This window comes from Carettochelys insculpta, chromosome 1 (genome assembly GCF_033958435.1).
Source record: "Carettochelys insculpta isolate YL-2023 chromosome 1, ASM3395843v1, whole genome shotgun sequence".
Classification (NCBI taxonomy): Eukaryota; Metazoa; Chordata; order Testudines; family Carettochelyidae; genus Carettochelys; species Carettochelys insculpta.
In genome coordinates, this window is record NC_134137.1 from 364,710,130 (window position 1) to 364,728,026 (window position 17,897).

Consider the following 17,897-nt stretch of genomic DNA (forward strand, 5'->3'; position numbering starts at 1 on the left):
GTCAGCTATGTCCAGAGTAAATACAGCACCTCAACATATGTCATAAATTTTGGCATAATTTAATGGTCAAGGTCTTTTTCCCCCCACCCCACCCATGACTCCAAAACCAATACCTTTAGTCCTCACTATCTCTCCAGGTATTTATATGGCCATCATCACTGTGATGCCCAAGTACCTCTCAATTAATAATTTTAGCCACACAGCACTCCTGAAATGAAGAGAAAGATCCCTACTATACAGAGAGGGGGAACTGAAACACAGCATAACCCAAGATCATAATGGAAACAGCTGAGCTAGGAATTAAACCTGATAATCCTGAGTCCCAGTCCAGTACTCTATCCACTACTACAGTGTTTCCCAAATGGTGTTCCGTGGAAACCCAGAGTTCTGCCAAGAGAAAACAAGGGTTCCATGAGAAAATTCCATTACAATAACTGACTCCTCTGCGGCTCCCTGCCTTGCCGCTGCTGAAACAACAGAACTAAATTTAATTGGTTTAACAGACATCAGGGAGGAGGGAGGGACCAGGTGGTTAAACCAACTGAATTTAGTTCCATTAGTTCAGTAGCAGCAGGGCGGGGAGCTGCATAGGGGCCCTCACGCACCCTGCTAGCCAAGCTGCCACACCTGCCAGCGGAATACCTCTACATCAGCCTTCCTTCCGCTGGGTGTACGGAGCCACCCAGTGTCGGCGCCCCAATAAAACTAATTACTACTATGATTTATACTGACACTATTTAAAAACAAACAACGAGGAACCATTCATGAGCGACGCCACCCAGGTCTTCAAACCATCAATTTTTGCTTTCTACGATCCCCAAGCCACATATTCTTTCACGGGCAAATGGACTTTTGCAAGCCCCTTCCTACATAATTGGTAAAGCACTGTTTATGCTGATCAGCCAGAGCCTCAGCTAATGCAAACTGGCATAAATCAATTCAAACCAGCCAAGGAAGTAATGCAAGATATTGTACCTAGGCACTGTTGTTTGTCTAGCAGCAGAGGAACCTGTTGGAATTAAAACACTTTGAGAAAAGGGCGATGCAGTAGCAGAAAGAATGAGTCATATGCAAATACCAGCTAAACCAGAAATTCAGGTTCCCCCTCCTACATTTGACCCTCACACAGCATTCCTCCATGTAACCATCCTTGTCTGGCCTGGCCAGAAGGTACTAAATGAAAGTTTACCTTTGAGGGACAGGTAGGCCATATTCTCCTCTCTCTAACATTAGTGCAACTTCCGTGCATTTGAATGTATGATTCTCCAAACAAACTACTGTATCCATTCTAATACTATACTCATGAAATGGACTGGAATCTATTTAGGTCCCAAGGCAGGAAAGCACATTCCTGCAGGAAAGGTTCTGAACTTTAAACGTGTTCAAGTCCCACAGAAATGCTATTTTAAGCACATGCCTAAAGTTAAACACTTGCTCAAGAATTTTCCCAAACCAGTGAACCAGGGCTAGGGGGGACACAACAGGGGGCTGGATCCAGCTCTCCCAGCTTGCCTTGGTCTGGCCTGCAAGGTTCAGGACTCCCTTTTCCAACATAGTGGGATGAGCCAGCACTGGTACTACAGGTCCATGGCAAGTCTCTGAGCCATGGTATCCCCCGGGTGGCTAAAGCATGAATGACAGTTCACCCCTGCAAGGGGAAGTAACGGGGAGCCGGTGCTTAGGCCTTTGCAAGGCTGGCTCTGCCTGGCAGCAGTGGGGAAGCAGCTCTGCATGCTAACTTCCCCGCTCCCCTGGCTGGGGGAAAACAGCAGCCCAGGGAAGCTCTGTCCTTGCATTCCCCTGCAGGCTCCACCCCATTGCTTCCATTGACCGGGAATTGCAGCTAATGGGCATGGCAGGAGGTGATGCCTGCAAATGCAGGGCAGTGTGGAGCGCCCCCCTTGCCCAAACCCTCCCCATGCAGGGCCACAAACCCTTGTCCCCTCCTGTACCCTTCCTCTCTCCCAGACCCCACAGTCCCACCCCCAGCCCACTCCTACACCCTACCTCCCTCACAGACCTTGCACCCCCACCCTCAGCCTGCTCCCCAAAAGCCCCCTCGCATCCTCTGACCCCTTCATTTTGGCCCCACTCCAGAGCCTATGGGGGGCCCCCACAAAATCTAATGACCCCAGGCTCCCAGAAGAGTCAATCCACTCCTGTGGGAAGCCCTTAGCCTTGGCACCCTTCCACCCTGCAGGGATGGAACAAGAGGGGAACCCTTGAGCCCCAGACTATGAGTGTCTATGCCTCAGTGTCCCCCAACACAACTTCTGAATCCCTGTTGTAAGCTCTTTGAGACAAAGAGTAATCTTCCATTTTGTGAGTAGAGCGCATAGCACAACTGCACCCCGCTTCCTGATTAATCATGAAAGTGCTTTATTTTCATTAATAAATAAATAATACTCATCTTTTCCTCTTTTCTTTCCTTGGTGCCTTTCCTGAGGAGAAGCCATCAGAAAAAACAGCAAGACACATCACGGTTCTATTTCATAAAGTCATATGGCTGGAAGGGACCTCAGGAGGTCATTGAGTCCAGCCCCTTGCATCAAGGAGGATCAACCACAACCAAATCATCCCAGCCAAGACTTTGTCAAGCCAGGACTTAGAAGCCTCTAGGGATGGAGATTCCACCACCTCTCTAGGCAATGCATTCCAGTGCTTCACCACCCTCCTGGTGAGGTAGCTTTTCCTAATACCCAGCCTACTCCTCTCCTTCTGTAACTTCACACCATTGCTCCTTGTTCTGCTATCTGTCACCATTAAGGACAGTTTCTCTCCATTCTCTTTAGAGCTCCCCTTCAGGAACTTGAAGGCTGCTATTAAATCACCCCTTGGTTGTCTCTTCTGCAAACTAAATAAGCCCAAACCCCTCAGCTTCTCCTCACAGGTCATGTGCTCCAGCCCCTTAATCATTTTCATTGCCCTCTGCTGAACCTGCTCCAGCAAACCCACATCCTTTTTATACTGGGGGGCCCAAAACCAGACACAGTACACCAGTGTACAGTACACTGGTGGCCTCACCAGTGCCAGACAGAAGGGAATAACCACTTCTCTAGATCTGCCTGTTTTCTAATCCCAAGAGTTTCTTTAAAATTTTTGTTTTGATAAAAAAAAAATGCATTGAGAATGATGCTGAACCACACGTTCCGGATTTGTGAGCTGCAAACAGGGGATCAGTAGTCAAGAGAAATTCACTGCCAGACTGACAGCACAGCAGGCAGCAGAGCCTCCCGTTCAGCTGCTAATGGAAGTGACCAGAGATGACTGCTCTAATTGAGTTCGTTTTGTTCCATTCCTTCTGCTCTGATAACTTCAGCTGAGCGGGAAAGGAAAAACATAACTGCCAGCTTTTGAAGGGGGAACAGCCTGAATGACAGGACCGACTCAACGCTGGCCCTCAGCACTAGAGACAGCCCAAGGTAAAGTTGTGTGTCCAGCCTGCCCCATCAGGCCCAGAGGGAAGCCACTCTCTCTCACTCCTGTCTCCGTAAAGGTGGAGTTCAGGGGAATTAGAGGCCTCACAGGCCTTGATCCTCCAGGTAGGGTGGAGCATCAGTATAGGGGCTCAGCCCTCAGATGGGCGGTGCAATGAAAGCCTAGGACCTGACTTATTGGCTTGGGCAGATGGCAAAAAAATGCAGGCCTCTTGGTTTAAGATGGGAATGTAGCTACCCAAGGGGTGGAGCAGCAGAAGAGGATGTGGGGAGCTGGGCCTACGCTACCCCAAAGGTCCCAGCCCAGGACTAACTGTAATGGGGGACTCTGCTACTGTGTCAGCAAGGACCCCACTATACCACACTGGCTGGGATTCTGGTCACATTGGATTATTGTCTATTATCCCTGGGGACACTTCTTATGATCTTCTCACTGGATACCCTCATCTGGCGGGGGTCCCCCAGCTCCCCAGGTTACACAGCTCACAGCAGTCTCAGCAACAGCTCAGCATCCTTACAGGAGAGGACACCGAGGCCCAACCCGCAGCAGTGGATAGGAAGTGGTTGTCTGTTCTGCCAACTCCAGCCCAACTGAGACAAAGGGCTCACCATTTATACTTTCTGTCCTGCCCCACCGTTTCCAGTGGGGTGGACAAGACTTCCTGGCCCTGACTTGAAGGCTGGCCTAGTCCCCATCCCCCAGCCGAGAGGGAACAACCCATGGCTGGCACTGTTCCTGTTGGTGTCCAAATTGGCCACAAGCCAAACAGGGACCAATGCCAGTAGGGATAGCCCAGCTCTAGTGGGTCTGTGGATGACCTGGAGGGCTCTCGTTCAGAGATTCAGCTCCCCCCACCCCTTTACTATGGCCTACAGGCATTCTGGAGAACATTGGGATGGGTTGTGGTATGTAGCCGCCGCTGCGGCCCCCACTGTTGCTCAAGCCTGGCCAGACCGCTCTCTTAGAGCTTGAAGGTCTTTCTGAGCCCAGGGGCACGATACTGCGACTGTTCGGGGTGCTACGGGGTCTCTGCAGCCAGAAAATCCTCCTCTTGCCCAACACCACTCTGAAGGGGGTGGGTGGATGCTGAAGGATCCAGGTGCTCCCTCACAGTGGGAGGATGTGTATGACCTCCTTGCTACTTCAGTCCCACAGTGTCAGCCAGGAACGGGGCCAAGATCATGTCCGACTGGTTCAGTAACCCTCCTACCACAACAAGGCTTTCAGAAATGTTTCCGGTTCATCTTCTAGCTCCATATTTATGAGGTCTACTGATATCTCCTCTGGGAAGCAGGGGGGCCAGGAAACAGGGTGGTCAGCAGCTGGAACCATCATTGCTGCTATTCATGCTGCTGAGTCTCCTGCTACCAGATCAATTGCTACTGCTGGACCCTACATTGCTGCATCAGCTGCTGTTGCTATTGGAGCTGGGCTGCTTGCTGGTGCAACTGGCTCTCCACCCACCATTTTATAAACTTGACTAGCTCCACTGTAGTCTCTCAAGTGGGCAGCAGGCAAGGAGCATGTGCATTCCCCTTGTCTCAGGGGTTACCTGTGTTCTCGGGTCATGTCTGTCCCTTCTGGTCAGGCCCAGAAGGAGGCCGTGCCCCTCACAGCTGCATCTCTGTAAAGCCCAGAATAAAGGGGAATTAGCAGCAGCAGCCGCCCTGACTTTCTAGGTAGGCCAGAGCACCAAATAGTCCTGTGAGGTTGGCAGCATTGGGTAGGGGGACACGGACCCAGCCCGCTCCAAAAAGTCTCAGGACAGGACCCTAACAGGGGTGGAGAGGTCAACATGGATCCTACCACAACTCATTGCCACAGAACAGGACTATTGTGTGGTGTCCCTGGCTGCTTCCTGTGACCCCCTTGCTGAGTACCTTTAGTTTGTGGGGGTTCTCCCTCTCCCAGGGTTGCACAGCTAGCACCAGTCACAGCAGTTCTTTGGATTCCTTGTTGACTGGCAGCTCTGGCATTTCCTTTAAGTCCTTGGTGCTGTAAAGGTCCCTTTTCAGCACAAACCTCAACAGCGGGTGGTGGGGGGGCTGCCTCCTTCACTGGTTCTGGCCCACCTTTTACACTTCCCATCCCACCTCTTTGTTTTGGGCCGGGTGGCTGCAGTTTGCCTGGCCCCACCCACTCCGAAGTGGGTGGTGGTTCCTTCATTCTGGCCTATAAGGAGGCTACATCCCCTTGATATACCCAGGGTAATTTCCATTGAAATTGGCCAGTTTATATCAGCCAGATATTACCTTACTCCATGGGAGGCTGCAATTCCTGTCAAAACACATACATCTGCAAGCAAAAGTAGCTCTGAGCAGGCCAGCTGCTTGCCAGGTTCAATTAGAGGCTGAATGTGACTCATGGCAAAGTGAACCACTTTTGACATTGGAACAGCTGCATAACTTGAGTTTATTCCAGTCAGTGCTGAGCAGCAAGGGGATGGGGAGGCATGGGATGAGAAATGTGTTGCTATGGTCTCATCACCTGCAGTCATAAACGAAAAGAACGAAAAAAAAAAAAGCCAACCTATTCTGAATCTAAGCCACATGTGTTAAATACAGAAGTTCCTTTTAAATATGTCTCCCCCAGAGAGTGGTCATGGTCATGGGATTGTTTTGATGGTGTGTGGGTTTTGACAGAATCCTGGGGGGATTCTGTAGTGAAGACACCCAAAAACTCTTGGTCCATGAGGTATCTGCTAGTGCTCCATGAAGAGTTGCTGTCTCTTCTTCTAGATCACAACTGCTAAAAATATCATTAAAATATAGCTAAACTTACATTCAACCCTTTCCTCCTGCTACTTGTTCATGTGAAGAGCAGCAGCTGCCGCAACAATGTTATGTAAGAATGAACGAGAGAGATGGGTGACTGCGAGAAAGAGAGGTGTCCACAAGATAATCTGTTACGCTGGGAGGGAGGGAGGGGGTTAAAGTTTTCAAGAGTCCAAGAGGGTTAGGAGCCGGAGTCCAATTTTCAAAAGTGATATAGGTGTTAAGAAGCCTAAAAGTAAACGTTTACAGTAACCCTCAAAATATGTGGTTTCAAGTTGAGCACAACTCGCTTTAATGCGAGTTAAGCACAACTTGAAGCTGCTCTGCGGCTGTCAGCCTGCCTCACTGCCCCCTGCTAAGCAGGCTAAGAGCCCCTTCTCCCTGCCTTTCCCCCCGCCGCACCACTGTCAGCCTGACAGCAGCATGGCTGGGGGAAGGCAGGGAGAAGCAGCTAGGAAACTGAGCGGTCCTGGTGGGCTGGTCAGTTTCCCAGGTCCCGCAAGCGTTTGGGAGCTGGGAACCAAGCAGTAGCCTGGTTCCTGGCTCCCCACCCCAACTTGAAAAAAAAAAATTGAGTTACGCAGGGATTGCATGAACACAACCCCAGCATAACTCCACGCTTTACTATAATGCGATTTATATGCCAAAAATCAATGGGAGTCAGGTGCCTAATTATTTTTCAGAATACACGGGCTAAGTGCCGAAGTCACTTTTGAAAATGGGAATTCAGCTCCAAAGCCACTTAGGTGCTTTTGAAAATTTTACCCACAGTTCACACTATGGAAAAGTTTGGTCACCCCTGCTTGAGAACACATCTTCCCTGGTATGGAATGCCACCGATAGCAGATAAAGCTTCCATACATGGTTTGAGAATCAACTCTGGGTTTATATACACACAACATCTTACATGCAATAACACAGATCGTGGGTACAAAGAAACAGATACCCAACTCACCCTGCGGTATTGTGCTGCTGCCTCCCAGCCTGCTGAGTCCAGCTTCTCTGTGTGCGGCTAGGAGCAGAGAAGCATGGTTCAGTGGGCGAGGAGGCAGCAGTGGAGCAGAGCAAGCTGCCACTCATTCTGCAGGGTGACTGCCATGGCCAGAGGGGAGGCCACGGAGAGGCGACCCCTTGCAGCTGGTGCTGCCTCTGGTTGCCCCTGCTGCTGTGCCATGTCTCCAGGTAAACCCCGCTCCCATCCATAGGATGGCTAGAGTGGCCACCGCAGGGCCCCCAAAAGCTTGAGTCCTGGGGCAGCCACCCCACCTCACCCTATGAATGGGACAGCTCTGACCACTAAATATATGACAGATCTAAGAATGAAAGTGAGGGAAGAGGGGAAAATGCACAGGAAATTTAATACAGCATCCAGACCTGCTTTCTTTTATTAGTAATGTGTCCTATAACCTCAGTTTCTCCATTCAGAATGTCTGATGTGAACGATTTATATGAGGCTTCTGCAACAGAACGTGGGTAATTCCTACTTGCTTTATCCAATAGTTAATTCTGGGTGCATTATTAGTCATTAGAGTGAACCGTCATTTTAAAAGGATGCTCTCAGGCCTATGATCTCTTTGAAAAGTAGCGTAATCTGGGAGGCAATGTCCTCCTTGTTAGACAGTTCCTCCTCTTAAGGAAGTGACACATCACTCTTACCCCAAGAAGTTATCAAATATACTGACATCTCCTCCAACATATTCAGCAGGTCCCTCAGGACCTGAGTGATTCTGAAGGAGGGAGTTTGCTGGACCAGGAGGTCAGGTCACTTCAGGCAGGGGCTCCTCTGGCTGGTGGGGCTCTCTGCCCCGAGCAGTCAGCGGCTCTGTACCACAGGCTGCTGGGTCTTCCTGCCCCAGGCCAGTGGGGCTCTGATACTGGTCAGCCAGGCTGCCTCCCCCAGATTGGCTGAGCTCCCAGCCACTAGCAACGTCTGTGGCTGGGGCTTTTTGGTCAGCAACATCCACAGCAGATATCTGAACCTTGAAGCTTGCTTTATGCTCGGTGAGAAATTAGTGACTCAAAGTTAACTCATTTATTTACATTGTATGCACCAGTCAGACCACAGGAGTGGTCACATGTCATGTGGGCAGACCCCATTTTCATGGATCAGTCTCAAGGCCAGTTCCTCCCAGAGAATGATTTTCACCACCCTCAATAGTGGGCTCTAGCTACAGAGATAAGGGCAGAGTGTAAATTCTCCTTCGGGCTGGAGAAGCTGTTGCAAAGAACCTGCGTCACAAAAAAAACAAATGCAGCATTATTACTTCAAAGATTGTACTCCTCTCACCTATAACAGAACTTGGAAGACAATTGGAGAGAGAGGATGGGTGAGGTAGTATTTTTACTAGACCAACACCACACACTACCTCTCCTGCCTCTGCCCCACTCCCCACCTCTCATATCCTGGGACCAAGAAGGTTACAACTACGCTGCATACAACACTGAAAGACTATGATAACAATATATAGATATATAAGATAGATAGATAGACAGATATGTTAAGGAACTGGGGGGTAGGCTCATGTAAGCACAGCTTTGAACCCCAGTTGGGGAAGGCATCCTTATTGAGAGTAGCATTTCAAAACAAAGTGAAAATGCTTCAAGTTAAAAGCCTGCATTAGTGCTGCCCTAGTGATAAATGGAGTTAGACATGTGCTTATGGTGCTTTTCTGAACCAGAGCCTTAGAAAGCAAAATCTTCCTTTTTAGCTACTGCAGCTGAGCTTCCTTAGAAACCAGATATAACCCGCTCATAGGCCAGACAGAGGTAATACAATGGACCAGTCCTCCAACCCATATTTATCAAAGTAATCTACACAAGTATCACCTTTGAAGTAAACAGGCTTTCTCCAGTCATTAAAAACCCACCATGTGAGTGAGGGTTATAGGCCTGGGCATTGAACTGTTTCTGCTGATCTCTTTCAACCGTTAAAAGAGCAAATCTAGCAAGTCAGGGGGCCAACCTCTGTGTTGACGTTCAACTCCCAATGACTTCAGCGGGAGCTGTCTCAGTTCACCCTCAGGTCCACACTCTCTGATAGCTTTACTTATGCTGAGTAGCACCTCACTCCATGGGCAGTTCCACTGATATCAGTGGAGGTATGACTAGAGAAAGGAACCAGCACGTCAGTAAGCGTTTGGCTCCAGAGGAGATGGAATGAAAGACTATGTCTCTCCAGTCTGTTTTTAGTGAATAATATCAAAATATCCTACAATCCAGGTGGCACATTTTAAAATATGGATACGAAAAATTGTGTGTCTTTGTGCTGCTGTCAGTGTACACATCACCTCTAGAAGATACGGCGATCAAACGTGAGCCGTCATTAATAGCTTAGCTACATGACTGCCCTCAGCGCTCCAACCAGTGGGGGAAGCTGCCCAGGTGATCGCCAAGGTGTAAAATACTGTGGAAACAAGGCCAGTGAAGTTAAAGTCTCAGTCTGTAGAGCCAGGAGAGGCAGAATGAGTGACCTCTTCTCAGAGCTGTGCCAATTTCATTGGTAGTGTTCACCCAAGGAAGTAAACAAGGTAATCATAATAAACCTGAGGAAGAGTTCTGTGTAGCTCAAAAGCTTGTTTCAGGCATCAGAGGTTGGACCAATCAAAGATACTACCCTCACCACCTTGTCTTGCTAATATCCTGGAACTGACATTGTGACAAACAGCATAATCAAAAAATAATCCTACTAATTTCAAGGTCCAATAATGACCAGAAAAACTCAACAAGCACGAAATGGAAACAGCTGAAAAAAGTATATGATTCACACAATTACTTGAGGAGACCTGAATCTGACCCTCTTACGACCTTGTGAGAAGTAATGCCTGTGTGTGAGCAGTGACCATGCAGTAAACACTTGGGCTTTGGCTACACTACCCCTCCCTTTCGGAAGGGGCATGTAAATGCAAATGAGGCACTGATGTGAATATTCAGTGCCTCATTTGCACAATGGCAGCCACCCCACCCATTGAAAAAGGGTATTTTTGAAATCAGGGCACCCTTTTGAAGGAACCCAGCCACATGACTATTTTTAGTTCAAAATCAGCACTTTTGATGGGCCGAGTGGCCACCATCATGCACGTGAGGCACTGAATATTCATATCAGTGGCTCATGTGCATTTTCAAACAATCATAATTTACATGCCCCTTCCGAGAGGGAGGGGTAGCGTAGCCATGGCCTTGGTGATGTAAAGTCTATTTATTTAAGATACATAAGGAGCCATATCTCATTATTTAACATACTGTATTTTTGCTTAATGGAGGGTAGAAATGAGAAACTATTACAACTACTGGAAGAAATTTTCTATTCTTTTTCCACCGACATTTGCACAGTCTAAAAATAAACTCCACATAAATCTCTAAAAGTGGAAGAAACACAAATGTTCAGACTGCAAACAGTTTGCCCACAGGAACATAAAACCAATGAAAATGAGAATTTTTCCAGTAGAAATGGCATGAATTCAAGTGCATTGTCATAAAATGCTATGAGCCAATGCACAGAGTATTGCATAAAATATCAACCATTTTTACATTCCCTGCACATACAGACAAAAGATGAATTTATATGACTCAATATTATTCACAAAACTCCCACTGACTTCCATGGGAGTGGAATCAGAGAGGACCCCTTGCTCTTGTGAGAGTGGGTTATTTCTCAAGTGCTATGGGATGCCAGATGCCCCTGTCAGATGCCGGGAGCAACATCAAAGAGACTCAGGGACAGCAATTCTGGCAGACACTTTGCAAGCTGGAGACTCTTGTGTGCTCCCCAAAACTGACAACCCACATAGAGGGTGTACCAATGACATCAGCCAACTATGCAACCATTGCAATTCCACACGGAGAATTGTCACGAAAGCTCATGCTCTAAACTTTTCTGTTAGTCTATAAGGTGCCACAGGACCCTTCGTTGCTGCTACAGATCCAGACTAACCACGGCTACCCCTCTGATACGATGCACTAAAAATATCTTACAGCGATAGACTCGAGAAGCTCAAATGTATTTTGCTGAAAGAGATGAAGGGATGAATGACAGTCTCTAAGTATCTACAAAGGGAACAAATATTTTTTAAAATGGGTTTGTCAGTGTTGCAGAGAAAGTCATAACATGTCCCCAAAGCTGGAACTTCAAGCTAGACATATTCAGACTGGAAATAAGGCGCTTTGAACAGGGAGTAGTTAGCCCAGGAATAGGAAAATACCAGCCAGTGGGGTGTATCCACTCTCCTAGGGTTAGACCCTTGCTGGTCCCCACTTCTATATTTACCTGCACCTTCAGGGGTATCAGGCTATTGCAGTTCACGGTGGCCACGGATTGCTATTGTGGTCAACAGGAGCAGACGGAAGTGGTGTCCCACTCCATGCTACTTCCCACTTCTCCTACTGGGCTGATAATGGCCACACACGGCCAACAAGAGCTGTGATAGCCTGATACCTGGAAAGGCACAACTAAATGTAGAGGCAGAGGACCACCAGAAACTAACCAGGGTGAGCCACCACTATTTTCTTGACCACCTCTGAATTAACAAATGGAACAATCTGACGAGATTTCTAATGGATTCTCTATTACTAACAGCATTTAAATGAAAACTGGGCATTTTTCTAAAGATCCTCTCCAGGAATTATTGTGGGGGAGTCCTGCTCCTGTGCTATATAGGAAATCAAACTAGATGATTGCAAAGGTCCCTTCAGACAATCAAAGTTGTCCTAGCCATTTAATTGCCTTTAAAAGTTACAGAATTCCCACCCACTAAAATGGTCATTTATCTCAACTGTAGTCTACAGTGCACAGTAATTGGCAGGCAATCCATTTTCCTTTGGTGATGGCCTATGAGAAGATTGCACATCTCAGAATAAATTCCGCAAATATACAAAGCAAAGACACAACAGACAGGTTTGCCAAGCAGCTGGTTGTTGATCAGAACATCCAATCAAAAAGAACTCCAGTCTAATTGGTCTGCTACAAGTGTGGTTGGTTGGCTGCAACAGGGCAGGCAGGCCCCATGCCCAGCTCGGTGTGGCTCCAAGGAAACTGCCAGCATGACCTTCTGGGTCCTAACCAGAAGGGGAACACAGGGAGCTCCATCCACTGCCCCAATCCATAGGTAACACCATGAGCACTAGCTCTGCAGCTCCCTTTGGTTGGGAAGTGTGGCCAAGGAGAGTTGGAGGAGCAGTACCCGTGGGTAGGTACACTGCCCTGAGCCCCCAGTCTGCCCCTCCTCCTTAGAGGTGGAGGAATGTGCTGCCACTCCCTGGGAGCCATATGGACTTCCTCTGTCCATGGGAAGTTCTGGAGTTGCCTGAAGTCAACACTTCCTGGAGCCTGCTCCCCAAACTCCTGTCCTAGCTAAGGATCAGCTCCCAAATCACATCCAAACTCCCTCCCAGAGCCTACACCCTCCCTGAGCCCCTCATACACACCAAACCCAACATTTTGGCCGCACCAAGAGCCTAAACCCCCATCCCTGGATCTATATCCCTTCCTGAACCCCAACTTCCTGTCCCAGTTTGGTGTCCCCTCCCAAACTCCTCAATCCCATCCCCCAGCCCAGAGCCCCATCCTGCAACCCAAACCCTTCATCCCCTAACCCAAAGCCTACACCCCCAGTCAGAGCCCTCACCCCCTCCCACAACTGAACCCCCTGACCCAGCCTGTGCAATTGTAACTGCCCACAGCAGGCTCAAACCTGGGACCTCAGCGCAGGCAGCTCTACAGCTTGAGCTACAGCTCAGCTGCCTCTCAGCTTAGACTGTAGAGGACACTTATTCTCTCTCTGTGAAGTGGTCTAGGTACCACTATATGCGACAGTGACCCACACCTAGGTATGTGTGTTACACAATAAGCAAGTCAGAGGGGAGCATGAGTGATGAAGGGAGGAGATATAGAATAAGCAGAGGGCCTTGGAAACAGGGTAGAGCAGGGATGGTGCCTCAGGGAATAGGGTAAGGAAGAGATGTTCAGTTTTCTGCAGTTAGAGAGCTGGCAGCCCTAACAGAACAGGCCAAATTTTGCTCTCAGGTCACAACTGAATAAAGCTCTAAAGCATGTGCTTAACTTTAAAGAGAGGGCAAAGATCCACTGAATTAAATGGACCTAGGTATGTGCTCAAATAACTTTCTGAATGCAGGCCCTGGAACTTAATTATACCATTAACTTCAGCAGGTTTATTTCTGAGGTTAAATGAGCACACAACATTGCCCCACAAGCCTGTCAACAACTGCTGTGGACTGCACTTGATACAATTCTTCTGTCGTTATGTCCACAACATTTTTGCACTATTGTCTACTATAAATACTTAAAAAATTAGCATTGTTTGTGCACCACATATTTAAAAAAAAAAAAAAAAGCAGCTCACTATAATTGGCCTTTGGTTGCTAACTGCGACTGGTGACTTCGCTAAACCTTGCCTTGCTAAATAAAGCAGAATCCACTGCTTTGGCAGGGTCACATTTTGCCACACTTACGTAGGCTGATCAGTATTTAATAGTGCACCCAGCTCCACTGCAGTCATTGGAACTACTCCTGCAATGAGAAACTACCTTCGGCCACTTAAAGGAGCAGAACAAGGTGCTCATTGCTTCCTAGGGTGAAAGATTTAGTGTTAAAGAGAATGAGATGTCAGATTGTGAACCTTGTGTTCCCTCACTGGGGAGCAGCTACTCACACAAGAACATCTGTGGAGCTGCTCACCTCTCTCATAGCTCACCACTGAGAGGAACAAGCTCAAAGTCTAGTGCAGGTATTCCCATGACTATGCTGAGGTGAGACAGATAAGACGTATGGATGGCTGCTCCATAGTCAAGCTTCAATCATATTACACAAACATATGACAAAAGACCCTACTTTGTTCCCACTGAAATGAACTGCAATATCCCCATTCATGTCAATGGGAGCAGACTCAGAGACAAATCGTACTCAGACCTCTGTGCCCACAGGGCCTTGCAATTCACTGCACAGACAAAACCAAGGGTTTCCAGGAGAAACTGGAGCATTTAACAGTACTGGAGGTGCAGGCCAAAGGCCAGCCCCAGAGGCAAACTGCTTCAGTTGCTGACAGAGGGTAGGGGGGAAACTGCTCCATGCCGGCATGCAAAGGGTTAAAAGCAGTCTTAGGGAGGCCGTGCAGAATGGCAGCTAATCTGAAAGAGCCAGTCAGGGGAAGTCTGCTGAGCAGACAGGTGCTCCATCTTGCTCTGACTAGCAAGGGTGAAGGAATAACTCCCTGCAGACGGAGCAGCACCTTGGACAGAGCAGTGCTGGACAGCTCAGCATCAGCCCCACTGCCAGACTGTAGCCCTGAAACAGCTCAGACCAAGCGCAGGAGCTGTGGGAACAGGGGCCAGAGAATGTAGGCAAGAGAGGAGAGTGAAGGAAGGCAGCAGATGGCTGCAGTTAGAGGGCCCCTGGGCCACAACCTAGAGTTGCGCATGGGCCTGGGTCTCCTCCCCACCACCACTTGCACCACACTTGCCAGGGAGGAACGCAGCCAAGACAGACTACAGTTTGCCTCCGAGGCCAAGGGTCTAGACTTTAAGACTGCAGTTGGCCATGGAGGTGGATGCAGCGACTGTAGGCAGACAACCGATTCTCCCCGAACAGGGGACAACGGGGTTTGGAACAGACACTGCAGTCCAAGGAGTGACATGGGTCCAGCTACAGAAGATGGTGGAAACAGTGGAGTGGACAACAGACCGGACACCAGCTGAAGGAGGGGCACTCCAACTGGACTGAACTAATTTCCCAGAATGAACAGCAGGGGTGAGTCCAACCTGTTGCACAGAGATATAAATATTCTACATAAAAAACAAAAAACGATGTTGCCCTCATTGCAGGTCATTCTTATTAGCAAAGATCCTAACATGCTAACAGACTCAGAATGAGATCTCAGTACAGGTTGAAACTCTCTAGTCCAGCTTCCTTGGAACCTGACCAGTGCCAAACCAGAGAATTTGCTGTACCACACAAGGTCAATAATGCCTAGCAGCATTACTAACACTTCCACTGCTTGCTGGGCTCTTAGAAAACATTTAGGGGTAAATTAGAGCCAAATAACAGCACAGAACACAGAGCCTGGATTGGTGGCTGTCAGCAAACTTTATGGGACTATGGGAAACTTGGCCAGGCCCCGATAAGTGGGCATCCAGCTAACTAAAATTTTGCCTGACCATGGATGTCGCCAGACTAGACAGGTTCAATCTGCACAATGAAATGATAGGATAACATGAAAATCAGGAGGTAAAAATAAGTGGAGCACTCTCCTTTCAAAAAGAAAGGATGGATTGATTCAAATAATATGCAGAAAACTAATGGATTTTGATTAATTAAGGGTCTTTGCCTGCAAGCCCTTACATGGGTGTGGTCCCTGGGAGGACAGCTGAAATGCAATTTTAAAGACATAGTAGGGTCAGGTGTCTGGGGAATGTTCCTCAGCAGTTAGGGTCAGGGTTATTAGTTGGCAATCTGACATAAGTGTCAAAACTCAGAGAAGATACTCAGGGTCTTGGTCAAGAGTCAGGCCAAGAGTCAAACCATAGTCAGAATTCACACCAGGGGTAAAAGCCACAATCAATAACAAGGATTAGTATGAAGCGGCAGAAACTTGGAGAAAGGTGAGAAGGACCAAGAAGCAGGAACCAGGCAAAGGTATAGGAAGTTGGCCTGAGGGGTCTGGTAGGCCTAGTCAATAATTTCTCAGACAAGTGGTGCGGCACGAACAGGAAGCTGGTTATGAAGTGACCAATCAGCAGTAAGCATTAGCCCACTGATTTTCAACCAGTGTGCCACCAGACACTGGTGTGCTGTGAGAACTATCCAAGCGTGCTGTGAAATTTCAGCAATTTCTCCTCACTGTGGGACTGTCCAGGAGGGGAGCCTGCTTTCTGGAGCCACCTTTCCCACTCATGAATAATCAAGCAGCTGCTGAAATTTTCAGTGATTACTTGTTTACTAGACATCCCTAGGATGGGGTTGGGCAGATTTTGAAAATGTGTCTGTGCTCGCTGTCTCAGAGAATGTATTCTGTGGTGAATGTGAAAGATGAATGCGTTGGATCCTTGTTTAGCTTGTTGTAGGCACTATTGTGTTGCAAACCTCTCTAGTAAGACTGTAACCACAGTAAATGTAAGTAAATGTAATATTTACCAGTAATTGGTTCAGCTGAAAAAAAGTGGGTGTGCCATGGAACTGTTTGCCTCTTTGAAGTGTGCCAAGTTTCCTAAAAGGTTGGGAACCACTATATTAATCAATGAGTCTCTCTGGGCAGCAAGTGTAGTCTCTGCAGGGTATCGTGTGCACGTTCCCCTTTCTGGCATTGCAGCCTGGTAGCACCCCCTGCTCCCCCCAGGCCTCTATTTGAGACCTGTGTCTGATCCTAGGTTTTTCAGGGTGATCCTTGTGGAAGGCCCATAGTTTTATAGGGGCATGAACATGATGGCTCACAGGAACATGCTTCAGGCCTGTAACTTTCCCAGTCAATCAAACAACACAGTGCTCCTGTGCAAATGCAGGAAACCAGCATGTTCAGAGCTACATACTCCTCATGGTCCTGAACTTTAGCCAGGATGATAAAGGAGCACACACTGAGTAATGCCAAAGACACTGTGGTTCTATTGAATAATCTGCCATAGAAATCAGAACCTAAAAAGCCACTATTGCCAATACACAACAGCAACCTGTTTCCAAGCATATAAAACACAGCTGGCTCGATCACCTATTGGAGTCCCAGTGCAGCCCAGGACTGCCAAGCAATAGGAGGTGAATTCTCAAACTGAAAGTTACCTACAGTATTAGTATCGCCATCCCACAGCCCAGGCAATACGACACAGTATGAGATACACAAGGGATTCCACAGAATGCCAGGAAGGGGCCCAAACGTCAGTGTGCTCGCCCAGCGCAGGGCAGGACCTCAAAAGACAGGAGGAATCACACTAATATTACTCCATTTTCTTTTCTCTTTTCTATGGCTGAGCCAAAAACCTCATTGCTGTAATTGCAGCTTCTGTTTCCACCTGCTCTGAGTAGATATGGAAAGCTTCCCAGGCAGTACTGAGCCACGAGGGGATGCAAAGAAGCAGCTGCTATTTCAGCACTGTAGCAGGAGGATTGCAAGAAATGATTAAACAGGATCAATAGCGGTACTGAATCTGTGTTCATTAAGTCCAGACCTTCCTGTGTACAGTGAACTCTTTCATATCCAGCATTCTTTCATCCAGAACTCTCACATAACTGGCATTTTAGCGCTAAGTAAATTTTAGTTATGTTTTCCATAACTACTGTATAGTGAAAGTAAATACAAATGAACACAGATAATACAGTATAAGTTCACAGTGTACAATACTACTACTGTTGATAAGTAAAGTATTCTGCATACATTTTTGTTTGTTTCTTAATATCTAATTTTGTTTTTCTCTAGTGTTATGCATTGCTAAGTATATGGCTCTATCATCCAGAATATTTGACTATCTAGTAACCTCCTGGTCCCAGGGTTGCTGGATATGAAAGTATTTACTGTATATACACTTTAGTGAGAAGCTTGAACTTGCTACTGATTGGCCAGGAGCTTTCATCAGGGTATAGAACTGGCAGCCATTTCAGCACCAGTCAGATCCAGCCTGCCCTTCAGAGAGAAGATAGGGCTGTCACAGGTGACCACCCTGAATCTGTAGGCTGGAACACAATACCGTTCC

General features: G+C 47.8%; 1 protein-coding gene across 3 annotated transcripts in view; it reads right to left on the bottom strand.

The window, feature by feature from the left end:
- Positions 1 to 17,897, bottom strand: part of ELAPOR2 (endosome-lysosome associated apoptosis and autophagy regulator family member 2) — a 222,002-nt gene that overhangs the window by 61,199 nt on the left and 142,906 nt on the right. The gene's annotated exons all lie outside the window — the stretch shown is intronic.